The following is a 10,334-nucleotide window of genomic DNA, read 5'->3' as shown; positions in this document are numbered from 1 at the left end:
CTCAATTTCTTGATAACAACAATATTCACCCCATAAGTCTATTTAGAGAAACACAATCATACAAAGGTAGGGCTGTTTTCAAAGATTTTTAAATTCACACCCTCTCCCACTTTCAATTATTCAGAGAATATCAATAAGAGAGATAGAGATCCACCTCTACCCAGGTAAAATCCCAAATCTGAGTCTAAGAGACTTTTGGAGATTTCTAAGTCTTATAGGATTGGCAGATTTGTTTGCCTGTGTATAGCGATAGACCAATACACTGAGACAGTGGGGTTTGCAATAGAGAAGGAGTTTAATAATCCCAAGGCCACTGAGTGAGGAGAAAAATGGAATCTTCAAGTTTCAAATCCACCTCTCCAAGGAGTTCTGGGGAAAGGTTTTTAAGTGGCTCATGGATGACGAGGGGCTGGAAAACTGGGATCATTGATTGGTCAGGATAAGGAGGATGAGATCATTAGGTAGAAACTAATCTTCCATGAGTCTCTTCCTTGCTGGGTCCTTCAGAACAGCTGGCGTCAGTAGTTTCTTCAGCTAGCAGAACCTAAAAGAGAAATTCAAATGGAAAGCTTATTTCATAATGCCTTAGATTTTATCTATAGAACAGAAACGGAACAGAGTCTTGTGACAAGGGCTACGTTATCCTGGGGTAGTAAGCAGCGACAAGCTACAAGGAAGTGGGCCAAAGGGCAAGCTGGCTGAATGATTACTGCTGATTGTGCTGCAAGCCTAGTTGAATTTTATCCTTTTTCCCTTAATCAGTTTTATAAAATTTCCTTGGGGATGGTTTCATAGCAGATGAGTATAGCTGGAAGAGTGTCGTCCAGGTTGGAGTGCAGTGGCACGATCTCAGCTCACTGCAACCTCCACCCCTCAGGGTCAAGTCATTCTCCTGCCTCCGCCTCCCGAGTAGCTTGGATTACAGGTGTGAGCCACTGTGCCCAGCTAATTTTTGTATTTTTAGTCAAGATGGGGTTTCGCCATGTTGGCCAGGCTGGTCTTGAATTCTTGACCTCAGGTGATCCACCTGCCACAGCCTCCCTAAGTGCTGGGATTACAAGCCTGAGCCGCTGCTCCTGGCATTGGAAGAGTGTTCTTATGGAATCCTCAGGAAAATCAATCAGTGAAGCAGTTCCATTTGATCAGAATCATAATGTGGGATGCTTGAGGGTTTTGTTTTGTTTTTTTAAATTTCCTTTAGTGTGATTTATGTGTACTGCAATGAATGAAAGCCTAGACTATCCATTGCAGCTATTGGATGCTCACATGGATGGAGGCCCTGTCTTTCCCCATCTCCAATCCATCTGTGCAATTCTCTGGACAGAGAGGGTACACTTGACAGAGGGTTTTCACTTGGCACTATACTCATGTTCTCTTTTGGCACATTTTCAGTCCTAGACTCAGGCTTACATTTTTTGGCAAGTGTGTTTTTCTCTAATCGTTTTAGTGTTGTCTGTCACAGAGTTGAATTTGTACCATATATAATCTCTGTATTTTCACTGACACGGTTTTCTACTCTAATTTTTACACATAACTATCCATATGCATAAACAGTCTCTGTACAGTATTTCTGAGAGTATTTCTCAGGGGCAGAGTCACTGTTGAATATTGAAGGTAAAAATTTTGAGGCCTTCACAGAATGAGTAAAGTTCCTGAAATAAGTTTCTACTACAATACTCAATTCCATCTACAAATATAACTGTCATCAACACTTGGCTCTGTATTTTTCCAGTCATTTATTTCTCAGAAAATATAGACAATTTTCTTTTTAGATAATTGAGGTTATATTGAATATACTACTTTGTATCTCTTTCCTATATTATACGTTTTTATTTTTTTTTCTTTTAAGAAACTCAGTTAAGTTCTTCTTTTGTCAATAGCTTATTTATGTCCTTTGCCTATGTAAAAATTTTAAAAATGAATTACTGTTGAGTTGCTTTTGCTGTTTTTCATTTGACATACTGTTTTCCTAATCTTTTTTTTTTTTTTTTCTGTTGAGAAGGAGTTTCACTCTTGTTGCCCAGGCTGGAGTGCAATGGCATGATCTCAGCTCACTGCAACCTCCGTTTCCCAGGTTCAAGTGATTCTCCTGTCTCAGCCTCCTGAGTAGCTGGGATTACAGGCATGTGCTACCACACCCGGCTAATTCTGTACTTATAGTAGAAACAGGGTTTTGCCATGTTGGCCAGGCTGGTCTTGAACTCCTGATCTCAGGTGATCCACCCACCTCAACCTCCCAAAGTGCTGGGATTACAGGCGCCAGCCACCACGCCCAGTGCTGTTTTCCTAATCTGTTTAGATTTTTTGTATCCATTAGCTTTTGCTGCATAACAAATCATCCAAAAACTTAGTGGCTTTTTTTTTTTTTTTTTTTTTTTTTTGAGACGGAGTCTCGCTCTGCCACCCAGGCTGGAGTGCAGTGGCCGGATCTCAGCTCACTGCAAGCTCCGCCTCCCGGGTTCACGCCATTCTCCTGCCTCAGCCTCCCAAGTAGCTGGGACTACAGGCGCCCGCCACCTCGCCCGGCTAGTTTTTTGTATTTTTTAGTAGAGACAGGGTTTCACCGTGTCAGCCAGGATGGTCTCGATCTCCTGACCTCGTGATCCGCCCGTCTCGGCCTCCCAAAGTGCTGGGATTACAGGCTTGAGCCACCGCGCCCGGCCAACTTAGTGGCTTAAAATAAGGAATATTTGTTATTTCTCAGGACTCTGTGGGTTTGGCTGGGAGGTTTTCTGGTCTGGACTGGCCTGGCAGATCTCTAAGGTCAGCTGGCAGCTCAGCTGGGGCCATGGTCTAGGGTTGGCTGCACACAAAAGTGAAGGCAGGGGCCAGGCGCAGTGGCTCACGCCTGTAAACCCAGCGCTTTGGGAGGCCGAAGCGGGCAGATCACCTGAGGTCAGGAGCTGGAGGCCAGCCTGGCCAACATGGTGAAACCCTGTGTCTACTAAAAATAAAATAAAATAAAATAAAAAATCAACTGCATGTGGTGGCACACAACTGTAATCCCAGCTACTCAAGAGGCTGAGGCATAATTGCTTGAACCTGGGAGGCGGAGGTTGCAGTGAGCTGAGATTGCGCCACTGCACTCCAGCCTGGGAGACAGAGCGAGACTCCCTCTCAAAAATAAATAAATAAATAAATAAATAATAAATAAGTAAAGTGAAATCATGTATCTGAGGACTCATTAGGGCTATTTTGCAAAACATTTTGGAAATGTTGGCATTTTGCAAACAATCTTCCATGCTTCCATGCTTTTTTCCTCCCTCTCTTTTTCCTCCTCCCTCCTTCCTCCTTTTTCTTTTTTTTAAATGGAGATGGAGGTTCACCATGTTGCCCAGGCTGGTCTTGAATTCCTGAGCTCAAGCATTCCACCCACATTGGCCTTCCCAAAGTGCTGTGATTACAGGCGTGTGCCACCAAGACTGATCTTCCTCACCCTCTTCATTCATTGCTTCTGGATATTTCTTACTAAAACTAGAGCTGGAAGATTGACATTGTATTTGCCTTAACATGAAATAGTCAGGAGTGGCCTGGCAATACTCTGCTAGTAGGAGGTATAGGGAAAAATTCTTGTCAGAGTTTGCTGAAGCAAAGCATCTGAAGTTCTTTAGGGACCAAAAAGTTATTTGTAAATTTAGAGAGCCACTTTTGCCATCTCAGTCTGTTTTGTGGCTTAAATTTAGAGTAAGGATGAAGCTCATGTGGTCATTTTTGTGTGTGTGTAAAGACCTCAGGTATTCATTTAAATTATGAGAGTAGGAAAAGAATAGCCTTCAGGTAATCTACACACTAATTCTCTAGTTAGAAAATATGAAGTTTTCTGTACATTTATTCTAAAGGAATCACTTGAAGCATTAGTAAGCTCTGGTGGGTTATGTTTATGGATACGTTTGGCTAGAGATTTTTCCATTTTGATGGATTCAGCTATTTCTTGTTTGTTTTTGAAATAGAATCTCACTCTGTTGCCCAGACTGGAGTGCAGTGGCACAGTCTCGGCTCACGGCAACCTCTGCCTCCTGGTTCAAGTGATTCTCTTGCCTCAGCCTCCTGAGTAGCTGGGACTACAGGAGTGCACCACCACGTCCAGCTAATTTTTTTATTTTTAGTAGAGAGGGGGTTTCACCATGTTGGCCAGGCTGGTCTCAAAACTCCTGACCTCAGGTGATCCGCCCACCTCAGCTTCCCAAAGTGCTGGGATTATAGGCATGAGCCACCACACCGGGTGGATTCAGCTTTTTCCTACTTAGCATTTCTCAACATGTATTCAGAACAATATTAAGTACATAACAATTTATGCTGCTTGTAATGAAAGTCAACACATTTTGGAAAGTTGTATGAAACACTCCCCGTTTGAAGATTCATGGATCTTCTTTAATATCCCATATCAAAGTTTTGAGAAGTCTTGATGTAAATATACTTAACTCTGCTTTATTTAGTGTTTCAGAAACTTGTTTTTCAAGTCACACTTAACAGTGTTCTTCAGAATACAATTTAGTACATATGTCCCTAGAAGAATGGCCCTTGGACAAGCAGTATTTCTTCTACAATTAAGAATCAAGAACAGCCTGGCCAACATGGTGAAGCTTCATTTCTACTAAAAATACAAAAATTAGCTGGGCGTGGTGGTGGGTGCCTGTAATCCCAGCTACTTGGGAGGCTGAAGAAGGGGATTCATTTGAGCCTGGGAGGTAGAGGCTGCAGTGAGCCAAGATCACACCATTGCACTTCCACCTGGGCAACAGAGCAAGGCTCTGTCTCAAAAAAAAAAAAAAAAAAAAAAAAAAAGAATAGAGACTTATTAACATCATTGCTCATGTAAGGATTGAGATCTCCAGACACATTAGTCATCAGAGTTTGGAACACTTAAAAATGAAGTAAAAATGTCTTAATAATCAGTGCACAGCTTGGCAAGAAGTAATTTATTTAACAAGATGTACCATATCCTTTACAAACAAATCAAATAAGAATGGAGAGAAATTAGGTCTTGTTGATTAAGCAAGGAAAAATTTTTAAAGTTTTCCCTCAATTAAGAGAGGTAAACATGTCTGGTTCTTGCTTTCTTCTAACATTTTTTTTCTCTATGCAGTTGGCAAATAAAAGAATAAAAGTTTTAGAAATGGGCCAGGCTGAACCTAGGAGGCAGAGGTTTGCGGTGAGCTGAGATCGTGCCATTGCACTCCAGCCTGGGCAACAAGAGTGAAACCCCATCTCAAAAAAAAAAAAAAAAAAAAAGTGCCAGGCATGGTGGCTCATGCCTGGCCTCCCAGCACTTTGGGAGGCTAAGGTGTTAGGATTACTTGAGCCCAGGAATTTGAAACCGGCCTGGGCAATGTAGAAAGATTCTGTCTCTACAAAAAATAAACATAATTAGCTGGCCATGGTGGCGTGCACCTCAAGTTCCAGCTACTTGGGGGGTCTGAGGTGAAAAGATTGCTTAAGCCCAGGGGGCTGAGACTGCAGTGAACTTTGATCACGCCACTGCACTCCAGTCTGGGTGGCAGAACAAGACCCTGTCACACACACACACACAAAGCTTTAGAAGTGAGTGAATTAACGTTCTAAAAATCTAGCTCCCTGAAGGCAGAAATGTTTGTCTCAGGAGGTTGAGTTCTTTTCATTTAGAAGCTCCCCTCCCCCTGCTATATTTCTGAAAAAATATTATAATCTGGAAAAATATGATGTCATATTTTATAGTTCACTGTCATATGCGGCTTGGGGGTTTCAACATGGTTGAACAGGTATCAGAATAGAACAGTCCGCGGGGCATCAGCAGCTTCTGAAATGTTCTTTGGGGATGAAATTGAGAGAGGAAGATGAGACAATCGTGGAAGAATGTAGTTCATCTAAGGTAGTTTTCTCTGAGGAGAAAGGGCGGAAGGGACATGGTAGCAGGCAATGGATGGTTCTCATGGGACAGGATGTTGATGAAGAAAAGAACAATTTCTATCCAGTGAGGAAGACATTTAAAGATTTATTTTGTAGTAGTGGTGGTAATGAATTCTTATTGGCCTTGTGTGCTTGTGGTCTGTGTATATTTATTGTTTTCTGATTTTTTCCTTTGGCTCACTCTATTATGGTATTGAGATACATGGCTGCAGTTGCTATATTTGGAGCTATTTATTGCATTAGCAACAGCTATTGACATATTCTTCCTCCAACCCATGAATGATGTTAAAATATACATCTTTTATTTCACTGCTCTATTTAATATCCATTGACTGCAAAGTGTGGGACCCATCAATTTTTGATGATATGTTCCTCATGGAGGGACGAAATGGTTCATGATGGGAACATCATTCTGTGGGAAAGCTATGTAGTCACTGCAGAAGTCTTTATATATATATATACACACACACACACACACACATTATTGAGACCAGATCTCTCTCTGTTGCCCAACCTGGAGTGCAGTGCCATAATCTTGGCTCACTACAACCTCAACCTCCTGGGCTCAAATAATCCTCCCACTTCAGTCTCTCGAGTAGCTGGTATTACAGGCACACACCATCATGCCTGGCTAAGTTTTGTATTTTTTGTAGAGACAAAGTTTCACCATGTTGCCTGGGCTTAAAAGTGTTAGTTACAATAGGTGATTCCTTTGGCCATACCTCTGTGTGCGCGCGCGCGTGTGTGTGTCTGTGTGAAGTGACATCATATTACAATAAGTCTCTTCTTATTTGCTGATGATTTCCAAATTCTCTCCCACTGTTCAGGAGTTCTCCAGGGTATGCCCAGTGTGTATCCGGGAATGCAGTCCTCCCAGTTTCTGTTTCCTCCAGCATATCCTAAGAGGCACATCGTCTCAGTTCTAATATGGTAGTCTCCATTTGTTGTCTCCTTGCTCTGGCTGCTGCTGTGACATTCCCTGCTGATGCTTCTCAAGTCAAAACATACTCTCTTCTGACTCATTGCTCAGGTAGAAGTTATGTTCTACATTTCAATATGCTCACAGTGCTGAATGGGAGCATCGTCAATTAAAGATGGTCATAATTTCTTTGCTTCTCTTCTCATTGAGAGGTAGAGTCTAAGTCCCCCACTCCTTGAATCTGGCTGTCTCTAGTGGCTTACTTGACCAATAAAATGTGGCACAAATTCTAGGACTTATTAGTCTAGGTCATAAGTTTGCACCTTTCAAGTGGGCATCTTGAAATGCTTGCTTTGGGGTAAGCCAGCTACTGCAGAAGTCCATCTTACCTGTGACCACCATGTTGTGAGGAAGCCCAAGCCAAGTCATGTAAGAGGCTGCAAGGAGAGTGTTCTTTCCATGCCCTTACTGTTCTATCCACACCAGCATGCTGACCAGACATGAGTGAAGGAGACATCCTGGTCATTCAGTGTTGGGGAGATCAGACCCAACACAAGGTTGTGGGGGCAACAAAGACCAGCGGAGTCAAAGGAATGAGAAAAAGACAGTTTGAGAGAGAAAATAGGACCAGGGGGCCATCGCGAGTGTGGAGGCGGCAAAGGCTCTGAGCTCTGGGAGCCCACGCTATTTATTGGTGCTCAAAGAAACAGGTGGTGAGGATGTGGGGGTTGAAAGGGAACAGTGTACCAAGTGAATGAGAACCATATGGCTACTTGAGATGTGAGTGCTAGAAGCAAGGAGCCAGCAAGTCTAGCAGACATGCAAGCCCTGCCTCAGCTTCTCTCCCAACACTTGGCTTTTCTCCCAACATGCAACCCTTCTTTTTTTTGTAAAAACCACCACAGCTATCATTATTACAGCTATCATTATTACTAGCATAAGGTGCTCTCTTTTTCAAATTAATTGAGCAAGGCAATTGCAGGCTGTGAAGCCCTTAATTGCCAGTTGGTGATCCAGCTTCAATTTTTCTTAGCCCTTATTCAAAATGGAGTCACTCTGGTTTGAATGATTCCTACATATCTCCCCTTTCCCTTTTACAAGAGGACCCTTAATCTTAGGAGTTGCAGAAGGATGAAGGTCCATCTTCTATAACTTCATGCTGAAAAGGGGCGATCATACTCCTGCCTACCTATTGGGGTCTCTTGTGTTCAGGGTAGAGAGGTGTTCTGTCAGAAAGCATTGGTCTGCTAAGCATCTATAGGTAAACCCTGGTGCTCCAGCAGTTTCTCAGCATGGCTTCTACTGGGGGAACCTGGTCCATGGTTGGGATCCATGGGCCCGTCCAGTCTCCTGCTCCATGGTCATACACATCTTGAGGGCACCTACACGATCTGTTTATCTCCTGCAAAACACAAGCATACCCTCACCCCTACGTTAGTAAATCTACTGAAACACAAGCAAAAACTTTTGTGGCTATAGCTGGGAGGCATGCCATTGCTGAAGCATTTGTAACTCAGCTTCTGCCTCTTTGGTTAATTACCACGGGGCAAAACTTACTGTTGATAACGAGAAGCAGGCCCCTTCTAACAGAAGGCACAGAGAAAGCAAATCGAGGCTTAAAAGCAATCCTTAAACCTTCCATTTGCACTACAGGTGGGTCTACTAGATGCTGTGGCTCATGATATATCTTCAGATGTTTGGTGGTCACCCACACGGGCACCTGATTGTCACCTGGAAAGACACAAGCAAATTCTCTTCCCCAAAAAATTATCTTACCTTTTTCTCAGCTCTTTGTATGTGCATCCCTCCACCATATATCTTGTCCAGTCTTTTTATTTTCCTTTTGTCCTGTCAGGTGTTGTTCAGCTGCAGTCATGGGTTGATCTTTTTGTAAATTAAAAAAATTTAATGTTAATAAAGCTAAATGCAATAGTATATGTGGTGTCTTATATTCCTGGTTCCCTCCTTTTTGCTTTTGTATTTGAGTTTTTAAAGTATGATTATCTCTTTCCACTACTGCTTGTCCTTGTGAGTTATATGGAATACCTATAGTGTGGGTAATACTCCATTGTTGAAAAAATGTAGCCATGGCTTTACTACAATATCCTGGGCTGTTATCAGTTTTGATTTTTCCCGGGATTCCCATAACTGAAAAACAAGATAAAAAGTGTCTTTTAACATGAGCTGTAGCTTCCCCTGTTTGACATGTGGCCCAGATAAAATGTGAATAGGTATCTACTGAAACATGAACGAAGGACAATTTTCCAAAACCAGGAATATGTGTTACATCCATCTGCCAGATGGAATTTGGAGATAAACATCTAGGGTTAACTCCTGTTCCTTAATGTGGTAGATGCAGGACTTGACAGGCAGAACAGTGTTGCACAATTTCTTTAGCTTGTTTCCATGATAGACCATAGCTTTTTCTAAGGCCTGTGGCATTAAGATGGGTTAAAGAATGAAATGTGGCCAGGTGTGGTGGCTCATGCCTGTAATCCCAGCACTTTGGGAGGCTGAGGTGGGCGGATCGCGAGGTAAGGAGATTGAGACCATCCTGGCTAACATGATGAAATCCCATCTCTACTAAAAACACACATGAGGCTGGGTGCGGTGGCTCAAGCCTGTAATCCCAGCACTTTGGGAGGCCAAGACGGGCGGATCACAAGGTCAGGAGATCGAGACCATCCTGGCTAACACAGTGAAACCCCGTCTCTACTAAAAAAATACAAAAAACTAGGTGGGCACCTGTAGTCTCAGCTACTCGGGAGCCTGAGGCAGCGTAAACCCGGGAGGCGGAGCTTGCAGTGAGCTAAGATCCGGCCACTGCACTCCAGCCCGGGCGACAGAGCAAGTCTCTGTTTCAAAAAAAAAAAAAAAAAAAAAAAAGCACACAAAAATTAGCCACGTGTGGTGGCGGGTGCCTGTAGTCCTGGCTACTCAAGAGGCTGAGGCAGGAGAATGGCATGAACCCAGGAGGTGGAGCTTGCAGTGAGCCAAGATTGTGCCACTGCACTCCAGCCTGGGTGACACAGCAAGACTCTGTCTCAAAAATAAAATAAAATAAAAAATAAATAATGAAATGTTTGTGCATCAGCAAAAACTGCAGACACCAAAGAGTCCATCTTTTGATTAAGTTTAGTTAAAGTGCCAGGGAGGTTAGTATCTGCTCTCATTTGAGTGATATAGAAAGGTGAATGCCTTTGTTGTACTGCTTGCTGTAAAGAATGAAATAAGATTAAATTGTTCGTCAGTCACATTTTGAATTAAGGCACATTCAATATTTTGCATGGCTTGATTTTAGACTTAGGATAATGATTATCAAGAATGCCAACAAAACTGGCCAAATTAACTTGCCATTCTTGGGAATTAATATAGGCTTGTTGAATTTGTTGTTTTGTAATGGAACTATAATCTGATTTGGATCATCTCCCATTAACTTTGTTGTGCACAGCCTTGCTTGTCCTACTAACACAGCAATTTGATCTAAGTACAGGGTGAGCATTTTGGTTGTATTGTGAGGTAGAAAAAG

At 42.6% G+C, this 10,334-nt stretch overlaps 1 long non-coding RNA gene across 13 annotated transcripts in view; it reads right to left on the bottom strand.

The window, feature by feature from the left end:
- Positions 1-276: 276 nt before the first annotated feature.
- Positions 277-10,334, bottom strand: part of LOC107129297 (uncharacterized) — a 69,011-nt gene continuing 58,953 nt past the window's right edge. For 4 of the 13 annotated variants that reach the window (XR_001489725.4, XR_010585871.2, XR_012433234.1 and 1 more), the window contains 2 exons: positions 6,609-8,689; positions 277-544 (listed from right to left, as the gene is read on the bottom strand). This is a non-coding gene — a long non-coding RNA (uncharacterized lncRNA). The remainder of the gene's footprint in view (positions 545-6,608; positions 8,690-10,334) is intronic. The other 9 variants (XR_010585874.2, XR_010585875.2, XR_010585869.2 and 6 more) reach the window with 8 other exon arrangements.

Source organism: Macaca fascicularis, chromosome 3 (genome assembly GCF_037993035.2).
Source record: "Macaca fascicularis isolate 582-1 chromosome 3, T2T-MFA8v1.1".
Lineage (NCBI taxonomy): Eukaryota > Metazoa > Chordata > Mammalia > Primates > Cercopithecidae > Macaca > Macaca fascicularis.
Note: the sequence above shows the minus strand (reverse complement) of the source record. Positions and strands in the feature narration are given on the sequence as shown.